Genomic DNA, 16,125 nt, shown 5'->3' with positions numbered 1-16,125 from the left:
CTCTCTGCGATGATTGTAAGTCTGGAAAGCTACGTCAGGCGGTGAGTTAGTCGGTATAATAATGACAGTATTGGACTATAGTCAGCGGTGCAGACAGTCTCGGTGCTCCTGTTCATTTATTTATTTTTCTTCTTCTTTATTTCTGTTCTTTTTCCTCTCTTTGCCAGTCAGTCAGTCACTCACTCACTCTCTGGTCCTCACACCACCAGTCACTTCAGTGCACATCAGCGCGTCTTCATCTAAATCACTGTCAGCTTCTCCCTTTTAGTGAGTGTCGTAGCCAGTGCTGCCAATCAATTACAGTGACTGCTGCCTTTGTCTCTGCTACAGTCCTCGTCTGAACACACACGGTAACACACACACACATGTGGACTGTAAATATTTCAGTGCTTAATCACAGCTTAAGCATTAGATTCAGCGTCTGCTTCTAATTTCCAAGGCCGTTGCATGGAGCGACGAGGCCGGACTATGCTGCTAATAATAAGTGATATTTTCAGGCCTCGTCCCGATTACCCAAGATACATCCAGACATGAAGCTTCAAAGCTTTAAGCTTTAAGTTTCCTTGTTTGTGTGAGTGGTTCCTATAGGACAACGATAAACACTGTAAATTTAAAGCCGACGTTTATGATCTGTGCATTTACTTAAAATACTAGATTAATAGTTTCATAGAGAACCCTTTTTTATGCATGTCCATTACCTGTATGTCTATAAATACTAGTACACTTGTGTATTTTTAAACTAGTGTTTCCTAAACGCTGGGTTGGGAACCATAGATGGTTCACTGGAGATTATTTTTGGGACCCCCCCCCCCCCCAAAAAAAAGTGAAGATTTTTCCCAATATTTCAGTCAAGATTTTATGTAAAATGAAAGCAGGACTCGATTACCAGTTCAAAATATTAGCTGTTACAGATTTTGGCTGTAATTTAGCTGCTACATTATTCGTAAAGTTGTCTTGGGTCAGTTCTGTGTGTAGTGATTTAACCTTTTGGGATCATGTGTCATATTTTTCATATCTGATCTTCTGATTTTGATCCGTATTGGACTGATGGTGATACAGATTATTAGCTCATCCTCCAATTTAGATCATAGTGTATGTGGTGTACTTATTAAATGTCCATTAAAATGTATAAGAACAATGACATAAATAAAAAAAATGATCTTGGCAAGCGAGTTTTGCACGAGAAAAATAATCTAATTTTAAGGAAAAGTACCTCACTTTTATTCATAAGATATTGCAGCTTTCTTTAAGCAATGGTTTGTGTGTTTACTACTGGTGTGTAGTACGTACTGTTAAATATAGATGTAAAAATCCGTATCACAGATTGGTTGTGTATGTGCAAATAAAAAAGGTATAAATTCTTGTTAAAGTCAGCTTTACCATGTAAAGGAAGACTCATTTCTTACAGGAAATGATGGATTTGCTTGTATTGAGTACAACTTACCCCTCACATTAAGCACAACACAGTCTGAGAGTGGCATTTATATTTTCTCTTAAAACAATTCAATTATGGAGTCAAAAACCTGGCATAGAGTTGTTAACTGAGGTTTCTCGTATAATCTTAATACAAGTTTAATATATTATTTGACTGAATGCCTCCAATATCAGTGACGCAGCAGCTGTTAAAACCAGGAAAACATGTCAATGTTGGCAGCACAGTCACATGAGAGACGACAGTATTGAATAGTCTTATAAAATATTGTCCAGCATGTCACACAAGCGGCGGCCAGTGTTCAAAGGCAGTGGAGTTGGACAGGATCGCCTCATTAATGAGCGCACCAATCAATGTGGAGGACGTAATGAGACACTGCTGTTCGTCGTGCTGGCCGCACAAAGTGACCAATCACTCAAATGTCACTTCTTGGAAGTCTCTCCCTCTGTGAGTGTGTGTGTGTGTGTGTGAGAGAGGGATCTGTGGTTTTCCTTTTCATTGTTCCTGCTCATGTCGAGACGGAGATGCTTCCGGTGTCTCACGGTGGGATAATGTGTTGTTAGCTCTCCTGTCTCTCTCGCACTCACACACACCTCATAAAGCAGTGGCAGAAATGACTTATTAAGTCAAAGCTATGGAGTCATTAATGATAGTTTTTATTCCCCCCATTTGCTTAAAAAGCTGTTTGACACCAAGGACGGACATAATGAATTTCCAGCAGTGTGGTTTTGTGCTGATTTCTGCTTTTTGACCATTACTTTATACAAATAGCTATTCATCCATCCATCTTCGACCACTTACACAAAAAGCTATAAATGTATTGCTTTCACATTAATTTTATACTTCCTAGTAGCTCCCAGGTAAATGCGATAAAAAGAAAAAGACATATTAACTCAAACAACTCAAACGTTACCCAAAACAGATTGAGGGCTATATATATATTACAATATTACTATATATTAATTTGCCTTATATCACAATGACCACTTTAAACATGTGAAACGTTTATTTTTGTCACTAGGTGCACATTTTTTTTTTTACAGCTCCACTTAAATGTTTACTGCGTTTATATAATTTAAAACAAGGAGGAGCTTCACGAGATGCCGTCTCGTTATTAATTAGTTTAATGGAATGGATGACAACTTGATGATTCTATGATATTCACGTACTGCATTATTTAAAAATAGAATTCAAATGCAGAGTGGGTTAAATTGCAGACTTATGCCATCTGCAATTGGGGGGGGGGGGTTTCCAGATAAAAAGTCTTTTCATCATTAAACGATGAATTGAAACTGTAAATGTCTGTCAAATGGACGCAAGTGAGTAAACTGTATTTAAGCAAGTCAAAGGTGGGTAAACTGTGTGTGTGTGTGTGTGTGTGTGTGTGTGGTGAGGGTTACAGTGGCTGAGCTGCTGCTCAAAAAAAGAAGAGAAGACATGCTTTTGCTTTTTGCCTAATCATTTCCAGACACGGAGATTTGCATTCCATAACCTTCTCTCTCTCTCTCTCTCTCTCTGTGTACATGTGTCTCTTTGTCTCCCCCCCTTCTTTCTCTCCTTCTCCTCCGTCGCTCCATCCACTTCTGAAGTTTTACCTTTTTCAATTAGAAACATAAATTTTGCGATGTGCCCCGAGAACATGTGTGCGAGTCCAACGCGGCGGGAAAGGAAGTGGGTGATGTATTGAAGGAATTAAACTGTCATTGTGGGAGGAAACCTGCTTAAAACCACTTTGACTGGACCTGATCGTAAAGACACTGGGACAGAGACGACGGCAGTAGGAGTAGAAGTTGTCGTAGAGGACGTAGTCGTCGAGCGGGAACATATGCTACTGGTTAAGATTCCAGCGGCCTATTAGGAATGATAAGACGTACAGGCGAGAATAACAAGAATAGAGAAAACAAATATGTATTAGTGTATGTATACATATATATATGTATATGTATATACATATCTTTTTATGTGAAATTCACAGCGATAGAAATATGAATCAGTTGGCTGATGAGTAACACATGTCGACAGTCACATCTGCACACGCTTAAGTCGTTATTTTTTAATACAGAGTTTACTTTTTCGATGACTTGTGGGTCTTTTTAATAATAGGAAGAGTGTCTACGCATAAAAGAGCTTTTTTATTCCCGACTTCACTCCTCTTACCTCGCTTATCGACGTTGTGTTTTACTTCATTCTCATGCACAAAGCACTTTGTGATTGAAGGTACTATCCAAAAAAAAAACACAACCTAATTTTGCTTTTCCAAATATTTGTATTCAAGCAAATCGGTGTAAAAGCTTTATAATGTTCAGCATTCTAGAGATGGATAAAAGCATGCACCACAGCTATACAGACAATATGGAATAAAAATATTAGAAGGGAACCAAATAAAGGACTCAACCATTTTGAAGATGCTCATATTTTTAACATTTAGAGGAAGAAAGTATTGGATCACATATTTCAGCCACTGAAAAAAACAACTGTTAAATGCATATGAAATGTTAGTAATCCCACATCTAATCTAATTGTATTGCAGTCCGGTATCCGGTATCTTTTACCCATATTTGCTCACATGAATTTGTAGAAGGGTAGTTTCAAGTGGGTCACCCTGGTTGATCCATACATTTTTCTATTCGTTATACATGAGAAGAATATTTTCTTTGCTGAAAAGTCTCACTGATGTAGATTTTAATGCAGAGTGTTGTTGCGGCTTAAAGGAAATGGTGTGAATTGGAGCCAACCACCTGTTATCACTTTAATTATTTCCCTGGCTACATTTGGCGTGGTCCACTCTGGCCACACACTGGAGCTGTTTTTACCCCCTTTCCCCTCCTGCTTCTCTGGAATTTTTTTTAAGTGGATTGTGTGTTTCTATGAGTTTCAGACCAACCACTGTGAGACAATGAATGCAGTGAGTCAGTCACAGCACACACACACAAAAAACATCACTATAAGCAAACTTTGGGAAAGTTACAATGTGTCGGCAGTAGATTTACTTGGAGGTTTCCACCTGTATGATAATGGAACCGCCTGCTCATAGTGGTGCTCATATATAACAAATAGAACATATATATATATATATATATATATATATATATATATATATATATCTATGAGGAAAAAGGCAAAAAATGAAATGAAGGGAGACAATGAAACTAAAAAATTACAAGAGCACTCACCTCCATAAATAATATTTACATTTCAACCCACTGGATCCATCTGTATAAAACTTTAACCTGCTTTATAAATGGGACTTATTCTGTAATCTGGATTAAATCCGGATGCAATTTAATCAACACGGGTCATATAAGTATGTTTTTTGTGACGTCATCAGTTGGTTGATTCTAACCCAAATTTAATAGGAACAAAAAAATTCAGATTGATCGGTCAAAAAGAGGACATTTCAATTTTAAATGTAACTTCTCGTGTAAAATTTAAGTTACCGCCACATAAACCCAATTTCATGCAAATCCAAAGAGTTTTAAAAGTTGTATTTATTTATTTATTTATTTATTTTAATTTGGCCCAATATAAAAGATGGATTTCCTGACAATTTTTTTATGATGTCATCAATACATTGATTATTACCAATATTCAACTGGAACATACTTGAATGATCACCTATGCCCATCACAAAGAATTCCGATTGGTCTGTCATAAACTGTAGACGAAGAAGGAACAAACTTAACTTATTATCATTATTATTATTATTATTATTGTTGTTATTAATGTTATAAATAATAACAATGACACATATGTTCAAAAACAAGCACCAATACATTTTCACTAATTGGTTCCTACCCCCTTTTTTCCAATTTCAAATGTTACTAATATAAATGTGATTGCTATACAGATATTAACAATGACCTCTTTTTATAGACAAACCAACACCATAGACACTCAGCCATGTACGTCTTACGTGCATATATGCAATTGGTATGAATCTATAATTACAATATACAAGATGACGCTTTACAGTACAAGTGGATTTAGGGTTTTTTGTGTGTGTGTGTGGTTTTTAATAACATGCACTTCCTGTTATGACATTTTCTAATTATCCTGTGAAAACAAAGTAGCTTCAGTGAATTAATGCAAAACTGAACTAATGAGTTGTGGGTTGTGTACTATATATATATATATAAATATATTATTTTATTTTTTCTCTTATCCTTGTTTTTTTTTTCCAGTAACAAACAGAAATAAATAGCTTTGAACACTGAAGTTGTCATAATAAGACACCAACTACTTGAAGTTAGTAGTGTTTTGTGTGTGTGTGTGTGTGTGTGGGTGTGGGGGGATTTGTGTTAATTAATAGTGGACTTTAATAAAACTTTAAACGTCTAATTATTTTTGTGTTGAATGTGAGGTTTTCGTCTCATTAAGCCATTTCAGTGGGCAAAAAACTTTATCCCAATATAAGGCTTCAAATCAGCCGATTTCCATAATATTTTTTATTAAATCCTCCTGAGTGAAACCACTTAAAACTTTATTTATGAGCAGAAAACAACAGAGGGAAACATTTAGAGGGAAAACATTCAAAGCAATAACGCTTGTTTCTTTTTTTTGTCTAAAGGTGTCTTTGCATAATGCATAAACATCAATATATACTGAGCCTTTGCTGCTGTATTAATATTGCAGAAAATTACTGTATATTGCTGATATTTATTATTGTTCAGAGCCACGTTTCCGGAGGAAGTAATTCAGAAACAACCGCTTTGAATCATTTTGAAGCCTCAGTCGATTGTCACTGCAACATTCAAACACTTATTTACTTATTACTCACTATATTATTACTATTATCATGATTATTATTATGATGATGTAGGGAACACCAACACAGATCCTCAAATGTTGACAACTATTCGGCAATAATTCTGATTGAAATGGAAATTAGACTCAAGTGGCGGTGCAGTTTAACTCTGATTAAAATGTCAAGTGTTCATCGTCTCTTATAAAGAGAATATCTTTAAGTCGTTGCCATTTTATGTATCTGACGTTGACGTTTGACTTTTCCCTGACGATTGTCGTTGTTGTTGTTTTGTAGGAGAAGAACACACAGGGTTTGTCTTTAGGTCACGTTGTTGCAGATAAAGTGTGGCGTTCTTATACACAGGCTTTTCTTCTTTTTTTTTTCCCCCAACACATTACAATGAGCATGTTTGCAGATTAAACATACAGTGTTTGTGCGACTTGACTGAATGAGTGACTGCTGGGGGCAAACAATGTGACCAGTCAACCATTATATCACCTGCAGGAAACCACCACTGCCGCAATTGAAGTCTCACACACACACACAGGGATATGTATACATTCATGTGAGTGATCAAGCGTGTCTTTCCGGAACACACACAGTCTTGTGTGTCTGGTCTGGTGCTATTCAGTGTGTGTGATTCTGTATCCACAAATAGAACATTATCACTCAGTGACAATGTCTTTCAGAGTGTTTTTTTTGTCTTTTTGTCTTTTTTGGCCTTTTTTTAAAATCATTAAGTACATTTTTGCTTCCTGAAACTTGAAAGTGTCCCTAAGTTGGAAAAATGTAAATAATATCCATCAGCTTTTAGTTATTTTAAGTTTTTCTGTTTTTTTCTTTATTTGTATATTTCTACTACTATTACTACTCCATTTTTCTCGCTCGTCCCTGAAACGCTGATTTTAGAGCTTTGTAAAACATAACCACCACATTAATCTGGGTTTTGTGGCAAATGAATGGATGATTTGCAGATGTCCCTTTGTTGGAAGTTGGAGATTATTCTCCTAGCCTGTAATAGTAATTGGAATTGTAGCCCAATTCATTTTGCATTTGTTAAAGCTGTGTAGCTTTAAGAAATTAAGAAAATTGTCTGACAAAATATTCATTATTATATATTCCTTCAATGCACCATTAAAACTGCTCTGTTAGTACAGTTTTTGACATAGTTTAGCAAAGCAGTTGGCATCAGTACCTCAGTACAACCACACGTCATCATGATACCAATACATTTAGTTCCACTTTGTTGTATCAACATGTTTGCTTCCCAAAACAGAACGGTTCAGTGTATGAATGTGTATGAGTTGTGTGACGCTCTAATGGATGATTCACACATGTTCTGTTTCCCAAGAGTTATTTAATGTATCTGGAGAGTAGGCTGAATATTTTCCTCTCCACATACAGTGTACGATATTTTGCAGAGTGCATCTGTTCGTTTAATTTTCACCTCAGTGATTTTCTCTCTCTCCAGGTTTCCTCTGTGTTTACCCATTAATAAACCTGCAGCTCAGCGTGAGAGGCACAGGAAGCCCCTGACCTCTCTCCTGCCCCCCCATTTTCCAAATGAGCTCTTTCACTCATTTCCACTCATTTTCAGAATAACTCGTTGTCAGTGAAGGGGAAGAAAGAAAAAAAACACAGACAGTACATTTCCATGTACAGTTAAGTCGAGGGACTACACCGTTCAGATGGGCTACTGCTTTTTGGTATGGTCCATTTGTAGTTGGAATTTCCCAATGTTTCCACTGGGGGCGATGTATGGGCCCCAATATAAACACAGCTTCTTTTACTGTTAATTCGTTAATCCGTTAAGTTCAGTTTGTGCCAAATACTGTGTATAGGTTGTTGTCGACAGGTATTTCTAACAATTCCTAGTCCAGTGTCCCAGGATACAAAATGTGTCCTCACCGCTAGGCTAAACAACAATACGCCACCTTTCAGCTTGTTAGTACTACATGGTATTTGGGTTAGGTTGTTGTATATTGCATGCTTCACCATGCACTGATTGTAAAAATGTAACTAAAAACCAGCAAAAGCATTTTAGCAGAGTCATGTTCGGGCTGTTCACGATGGTCTAAAATGACTGTATGGGACTAATATCGATATCGGAAGATACTCAAGTTTGTGATATTGGTATCGGTATCTGACACAAAAAATAGTGGTATCGTCCAATCCCTAGTTGATACGCTCTCTGTTTTTTAGGAAAATACCACGTTGAGCATTTCTATTGATGAGTTTTGCTAACAATGGCTAGCCTTGAGATTTGTTTGCGCCCATTGTCTTTCCAAACTTCTCAGGATCAGGGTCAAGGTAGAGTCTTCCTGCCATCCACAAACTTATAAATATTTTAAAAAAATATTTACATCTTAAAGCTGACAGAGCGTGAAATTAGTCCATAAAAATGTATCGCCCTGAATTTCCCATGTTTTTTTGTCCCTGTCTAATTTTTTGTATTTTTTACGGGTTCAGGAAAACCCGGAAAAGAGAGCACCCAGACCACACTGAGTCCGATATTGGTCCGGCTGAACATACGTACATACTGTATGTGCAGTAGTAATTCAACTCTCAGTCGTATTATTATTATTATTAATATAATGGGTGTGTTATTCCAAGTGAGAAATTAGATTTAGTTCAATTTCAGTCGCACTAACATGTTTAACACATATTTTGAAAGTCCAGCTTTAGTCGGACTAACATCATAATTTGTTATTTTATATTTCATGTAAACATGCTAAGAGATAGAGAGAGAGAGGGAGTCGATTCTGAAGAGTTTACGCGAGGCCAAAAAAGGAAAAGAAAAAACGAGTAGCAGTCTGAGTGATGAGGTGCTTGCTGACTAAATGTTCCTTATCAGTGACTGAGTCCAGATGGTTTGAGAGCTCACCTCCTCTTCATCCTCTATCTCATTTCTATTATCTTCCCCCTCTCTCTTTCCCAAAACCACACTGGCCCACGTTTATCAGCGCAACCCAACCAGAATATAAACGTTCATGGATGATAAGAAATAATAAATATACACCATTATATATAAATATGTGCCATCATACTTAAGGTAAATGTTATAGGTTTATATAGTGCTTTTCTTGTCTTGTAAGTGTTTTTATGATTGAACCCAATCCCAGCATCTTCAAAAAGGTTCATATTGGGACCCTTTTTGGGACAAACTATCATGACCCAGTTCACTCATATAAATCACGACAGGCACAAAATTGCCCTAATGTAAAGTTTCTGACTATTTGTAAGTGCCATTTCTGCAACACCATATTTAATCGCTGCGCCGGACATTTCCAAGACATCATCCACGTTTGATGAATGGATTGCAACTTCATTTTTACGACAGTTATTTAATGTATGTGCACATTAATAAAAAGATCTGTTAAACCCACCTTTGGGCTTCTGGAATGAAGGCCCCATTCCCGCTTGTCCAAAAAAAAAAAAAAAAATCACATTAGCATTCACTCCCAGATCGCATGACCTTGTAATGCACACAAGCATTTGCTAATTTTACTGATTAGCATTGGTGGGAAAACACAAGACCTGCGTAAACACTGCTTCATTTTCATTAGAAATGCAAATTCTGACAAATGATATTGCTGCTATGGCATGTGTTCATGTAAGCCATGCATGTTTGTAGTGAACCTTGTTTAGTTTTTTACAACCCCAGACAATGCTTAGTAATGTCTGACTCAATTGAAAGATCGATGGAACCGAAATAAAAGATTGCAGATTGGAGCTCTGTGGTGTTGCCGATAACAAATGAGAACATTTGAGGTTTTCAACATTCGACATTTTCTTAGATTATGAATTGTTAGTTGCAGACCTAGTTCAAAATTCCAAGGTATATCTGCTAATTTTATTGTGAAAATGTTGTCTTTTATAAACTTATAACTTGATATAATTGTTGTTTTTCTGGCCCTGGTCTCTCTCTTGAATCTCTACCTCACCTCCCTCTTTCCCTCCTTTCACCCCAACCTGTCTAGGCAGATGCTGCACATCTTTGTGTCTGGTTCTGTCACAGATTTCTTCTGTTTCTTCTGTTTTTTTCTCTCCACTGATGCCTCTAGTGTTTGCTCATTGTGTGAACTGTTGGGTTTATCTTCTCTCTGTAATGTTGTCTATGTACAGAGCCTTGAGATAATGTATGTTGTGGTTCGCCACTACATAAATAAAACTGACAAAAAAGATGGGAGAGCGCACTTCGTACCTCACCACTAGAGGGCAGGGTGTTATTTTTAAACATATGAAGCAAATTGGCTGATGATAGCGTTTTGGCCAAGTCGTCCAGAGCGCTCTGGACAAATTTACTGTGAGGGAGTTGAGTATATAAATAAAAACTGAAAGAAGAAGAAAAAAACAACCTCAATAACATTACCGAGAAACATGGCGCCAAGAGGATCCACACACACACACACACACAGTCTCTCTCTAATCACTGCTCCCCACTCACACCACCTCCAGGTGCTCATGGTTCATTTTCCCATCACATCGTCTGTCTTCATTTCCCAGAGCAGCCAGATAAGACCTGAAAGAAACCTGCAAGTGATACAAGACTCTCTCTGTGTGTGTGTCTCTGAGTGTGTGTGCATGTGTGTGTGTGTGTACCATTTCATTTGTCTTGTTGTGGGACTGCAGCGCGGTGTTTTATCTGTGCTCCACTGTTAGGCGTCCTGCAGGGAGCCATTCCTACAGTTTGGTTCGTGGGGGAAACCAAATGCATCAAACGGCCTGACAACTCCGTCTGCTAATTTGTATCACTCTGTGAGAGAAAATATTTTTGAATGAACAGTAGGTGAGACTTAACGAGGCATTTCGCTGCCTCAGCGACATTTAGCGGCAACATGATGTCAGTGTTTATTTAATTTTTGTGTCTGTCTGTCGTGTGTGTGTGTGTGTGTGTGTGCGTGTGCGTGTGGGGAGCTTGTCGTTTCTGCTGGCAGTCTTGAGTCTTTCCACAGAATCTCTCTCTCACATCCTCTCTCATACTGCACTGCAGTGTCTTCAAGATAGAAGTCAGTCAGTCAGTCACGGTAACATCTCAACAAAAAAAGTGATTACAAAGAATAGTCACGTGAATTTATGACAAAATCGACAGAGTTTTTGGGGGCTATTTTTATTACACTCCCACCTTTATTTACGTATTATTTTGCAGTATGTGTGTGTGTGTGTGTGTGTGTGTGAATGACAGCCCCCTCATTTGCAGCTGTAAACAATCTCGCTTCAGACACATTCAGGCCCACCCACTTCATTCACATGCAGAGCCAGTCACACAGAAGCAAATGTTGAAATGCATCAATAAATAAATGTGGGAATACAAACAGATGTAGAATAACCACATGTTTATAAATATCTGTTGTGCATCTGTTAATTGCCAAGTTGTTTATTAGCTCTTTTTTTCTTTATTTTCTTAATCTGGCACATTTGGTCTTCCATAGGCTTTAACTAATACCTCAGTTTATGAGCTACAACTGTGATGCCGGACTCACAAAATGTCTACCATACGGCCATTTTATATTCATCATCTTCTTTTATGTGTGTGTGCGTGCTTTCTTAACGCAGTTCTATCTAAATGCTTATAAATGTGAAACAGGGAGATGATGAGTGAAAGGTACGGGGGAGAGTAAAGGTCATACTTCTGCCGACATCATCTACTGTCAGATTGCTTTGAAAGCATGAAGGTGTAACATATGGATTTTACATGCTGCTGGCGTATAAGTACTAAATGGCTGCCGTCTTGGGGGATTTTTCCTTGGAGACAGAAGGGAAATATGAACATTCTAGACAACAACTGACAAGAAAAATGGCAGCTCTACAAAGACATGATTCATTCTGTTTTATTCACACAAGTTAAATCCATAAGTGACTGCAGGAGATGTTGTTGTTGGTCACTCAACAAACTCTCCAGCTCTAATTTGACTCAATTGCTCGGACTCTTTCTTTGATCAGGGTATTATTTACTCATTATTTACCGCTTAATGGAAAAAAATGCCATAAACTTATTAGTAAATGGTATGTGTAACTCAGTCAGGGGGTGATATCAAATTCCACTCCAACCCTGGTGTTTTACATGAAGCACTTTTTGCATGCATTCCACAGGAGTGAAGAAATGTCAGATAGTACGTTGGAGTTGAAGCAGAGCTTTGGCTCTGGCTGCCGCGCTATTGATTTTCCTCTTACTGCACTTATTTGTCAAACCATTCATACTGCTGCGATAATTCAGTTAGTATAAGTTGCACTTGAGTCCCTGATGCGCTGTTACGTGGTCACTGCACTGCTTTTCCAGGCATACGCACTCCTAAAATGTCCACTAATACGCCCCGCAAAAATTAAGTCGAAAGGCGAAATGACGGAACCAAAAACAAAGCAATACTGTTTCAAAATAAGACGTTTCTCCTGCTTCTGTCTGTCCTTGCTGCGCAGCATAATGCTAGAAAAAAGAGAGTGGGAAAACTCATATATTGCATCATTAGATTCATTTGCTCTTAAAGTGAGAACATCTACATAAAACTAAGTAGTAGAGTAGAGTGAGAAAAGTCTCATCAGGAAGTTTAGCGACTGAGACAAAAAACAGGCAAAGACAAATTGTCACATTCCCAAAGACATGTGTCCTCGTATAATCATCAAACCGTATGCAGATGATATAATGATGTGGGCTGCAAAACAAGTCTTTATGACAGGGTTCTCATGAGTCCTTGAAATCCTTGAAAGTTTGTGAATTTCAAAGAGAAATGTCAAGGCCCTTGCAAGTTTTTGAAAATCACTCTAAATAGACATGGTGTCATTGAGTGTGAAAGTGCTTGAAAGTTGATATCTAGGTAAATGTCTCCCTTTGTTTGTTACAGTGCCGCCTACTGTTTCATGCCCTGCACTGCTTGATGTACGTAGACGAGGCCTACGCAGGACAAACGTGGAGTCATTATTACTAGTGGTGTTGTGGACCCTGTCTGTCTCTCTCTCTCTCTCTCTCTCTCCGCGGTTAACATGAAATTCTGTGCAACAATGAACGAGTAACGTTAAGACAAGAGAGAGCAAATGACGACGTGATGTCTAGTAAATTCCAAGATCTCTGTCTCACAAAGGCAAAAGACAAATACTGACTTTCACCAAGATTCCAAGGACAATCACTTGTCCATATGCAGAGCGTGCTGCAAGTCAATAAAAGTGGACGCCATCATGGACAAAGGCGCTCTTACAAGTTGCCATCCCATCTTAAGCTGTGTCAGCATGTTCAGTCCTTGAATTTGAGGGAATTGGTCCTGGAAAGTCTTTAAAAAGGTTTGGGAACCCTGTTATAAATAAAGAATTAAGTGCCCTCATCACATGACATGACCCGAAACTTTTTCATTTGAAAATAAGATAGTTCTCCTTATTCTTTAATTGTTTTAACTGCACAGCATAAAGCAAGGAGATAAAAGAAAAATAGTCATTAAAAGCATCATGTTCCTTCAAAACGTTATTTTATTTATTGATTGATTATTGATCGACATAAGCTATCTTATCCACAGATGAGTGCCATTCTACCTGTGGTCAGAATTACAAATTTCATTTTTAGACAAAAAAAAGTTAAGAATCATGAAGACTACAATGCAAACCTACATCTGACGTCTAACTGTATGCAGATGATGGGATGATATGTGCAAAGAAATTGTGTATGCAGATGATATGATAACCCCTAACCCTATATGCTAAAAGAAAAATGCCACTATAAATGAAGACCTAAGTGTAAATGAGTCCTAACATTACAGAACCTAACCCAAAAACATATTTCTCTTATACAAGTTATGAGTCTTAACTTGCGCAGATATGATGATATCAAAAAAAAGTTAAGAATCATGAAGACTACAATGAAAACCTACATCTGACGTCTAACCGTATGCAGATGATGTGATGATATGTGCAAATAAATTGTAATTGAAAATGAAGAATTAGGTGTAAATGAGCGCTTATACATACAAAAACCACTTATTTATAAGGAAATAAAAGCCCAGTCAATATTACCAAGCCCAACCCAAATAAGTATAATTTGAAAATAATAAATAATACCCTCAGTCCTGCAGGTACAATGCAGATACGTCATCATGATTTGACAGGAGAGCAAAAAACACTAAAGACTTAAATGTATTTATTGCTTTATATTAAAAAAATTTTATTATCTCCATTCATTTACAGTTAGTGATCCACTGTGCTGAGGGAGCGCCCATCATTTCCCTTCAGATCACATCTGTTTTTGTTGTTGTTTGGATGTTTCTGATAGTGTGTTGGACTCTAGTGTGGGCGTGGCAAAGCGGCATAACTGCGGCATTGCAATAACCACCGCAGCCCGAGCTGTGGCAGGCTTGTGGTGGAAGTGTAGTTCTTCAAGTATTACACGTTAGTTCTTCTATCTTTTTTGGCGGGGGAGGGGAAAAAATGTCTTTGTGACATCATCGTCATAAGTACCCGACATACGCAGCGGCGTACTGTTTTTTTGCTGAGCTTGGGTTTCAGGCAAAAGGGCCTTGGTTAACCGAGACTGGTGGAGTGGAGAGGAAACGGGGCTTAAAGCGTAAAGATGGAGCATTTGCAACCAAAGCTGGTCGTTTCTTGAGTCATATCTCAATTACGTGGATGGCTGAGAATCTCCTTGGCCATGGCTCTCCTCTGGGAAAGTGGCTCTTTTCTGGAAATACCCCGTCTAATTCTCATCTTTCAGATCATGACATGAAAAAAAGAAAAGGAACAATCATTGCACAGTGAATGGTCTGGTTTTCGTTAGACTGATCAGCCCGGTTTGCTCGTCCAAACTTCAGAACCAGACTGAGCACATGCTGCATCCTCGCTGCAGCTTGGAGCCGAGCGTATTTTCAGACTCTTGGAGCATTCTCAGTGAAACCGTATCCAGCGTAATCATAGGTTGGGCAGCAGTAACACGGATCAGCAGTCCTCCAGAAGCACATTCTCAGTCAGTGAAAGTTTCTGGACTTTATATTTATACCATTCAAATGTGACTTTATATTTGCCACATGGGGTGATTTTAACAGCTCACTGCAGCACTTAAAAGCTGTGCTGTGGAGAGTGATGCTCACGCCAGAACGTCACCCGCGAGTATAGTTTAAGAAGTCCCGACAAACATCATTTAATATACAGTTTACTGTGCAGAAGACGCTACTTGGTGACAGCAGCATTTAAAGCCAGTGTCTCAGTGGCAAATAAGCTCAGCAGCTCTTGCTCCGTTAAACCTTAAAACAGACATCAATTTATTTAATGATGCCAAAGTAAAAATGATCTTAGAATAATGTTTTTCCCTGCATTTACTCCAGGACTGCTGTTATTAGTCGCGATCATTTATGATGATGGAACATTGTGGCTTATGACACAGGGATTTTTAGTGTTGACATTTCTCATTATGTTTTATTTTTGTGCAGTAAAATCCATAAATGTTCATTCAGCCTCTGCCTCCAAAACGTGTGACTAGTGGCTCTTTTCCATGATGCAGTTCAATCTCTACTCTGTTGTTTTCCATGACTTTCCATGACTTAGCTCCTCCTCCTCCCCAACGTGGGCGGAGTCGTCATATCATGGCTGCGTGAAACTGCCGTGACGTGGTTTTCTACGTGACACAAACACACAAACTAGTGACTCGTAAAGCAGTTGTTGGAATTGTAAGTAGATTTTAGAATTTTAAGTAGATTTTGGAATTATACGTAGATTTTAGAATTATAAGTACATTTTGGAATTATATGTAGATTTTGGAATTATAAGTAGATTTTGGAACAATAAGTAGATTTTAGTACTATAAGTACATTTTAGAATTATACGTAGATTTTGGAATTATAAGTAGATTTTATAATTCTAAGTAGATTTTAGAATTATAAGTAGATTTTGGAATTATAAGTAGATTTTAGAATTTTAAGTAGATTTTAGAATTATACGTAGATTTTGGAATTACAAGTAGAATTTGGAATTATAAGTA

The 16,125-nt window shown here is 37.8% G+C and overlaps 1 protein-coding gene across 6 annotated transcripts in view; it reads left to right on the top strand.

Annotated features, from left to right (window-relative positions):
- The window catches only part of LOC131467035 (teneurin-3), a 566,025-nt gene that overhangs the window by 408,604 nt on the left and 141,296 nt on the right, over positions 1–16,125 (top strand). The gene's annotated exons all lie outside the window — the stretch shown is intronic.

This window comes from Solea solea, chromosome 10 (genome assembly GCF_958295425.1).
Source record: "Solea solea chromosome 10, fSolSol10.1, whole genome shotgun sequence".
Taxonomy (NCBI): domain Eukaryota; kingdom Metazoa; phylum Chordata; class Actinopteri; order Pleuronectiformes; family Soleidae; genus Solea; species Solea solea.
The sequence above is the reverse complement of the archived record's forward strand: the minus strand, read 5'-3'. Positions and strand labels throughout refer to the sequence as shown.